This window comes from Octopus bimaculoides, chromosome 2, assembly GCF_001194135.2.
Source record: "Octopus bimaculoides isolate UCB-OBI-ISO-001 chromosome 2, ASM119413v2, whole genome shotgun sequence".
Taxonomy (NCBI): Eukaryota; Metazoa; Mollusca; class Cephalopoda; order Octopoda; family Octopodidae; genus Octopus; species Octopus bimaculoides.
In genome coordinates this window covers 17,021,975-17,022,488 of record NC_068982.1, presented here as the reverse complement: position 1 = coordinate 17,022,488, position 514 = coordinate 17,021,975, and the positions used below count along the sequence as shown (strand labels likewise).

General features: G+C 41.2%; 1 protein-coding gene across 1 annotated transcript in view; it reads right to left on the bottom strand.

The window, feature by feature from the left end:
* Nucleotides 1–514, bottom strand: part of LOC106881603 (annexin A7) — a 10,099-nt gene that overhangs the window by 8,677 nt on the left and 908 nt on the right. The window lies entirely within an intron of this gene.

The window sequence follows — 514 nt, the reverse complement described above, 5'->3', positions numbered from 1 at the left end:
TGGACTGGCGAAGCGGATGGCTACACCAGACTCCAATCTGATTTGGCAGAGTTTCTACAGCTGGATGCCCTTCCTAACGCCAACCACTCCGAGAGTGTAGAGGGTGCTTTTTATGTGCCACTGGCATGAGGGCCAGTCAGGCGGTACTGGCAACAGCCACACTCAAATAGTGTTTTTTATGTGCCACCTATATATATATATATATATATATAGTGCCTCACTGGCAGTGCCCCAGCATGACCACAGTTTTAGGGATGAAACGGATAAAAGAATATATATATATATATTAGAAGGTTTGGAGGTGATGAACAGGAATTATATATTAGAAAAAATAATAAGGTTCTCAGATATCTGGATGGTTGTACATTTACAGATTTTTATTAATATGTCACATGTTTTTATAAATTGTATCGATCTCTTTTGCCGAACTGCTACCCTACGGGGACGTAAACACACCAGCATCGGTTGTCAAGCGATAGTGGGAGAACAATCACAGATACACAAACACACACAC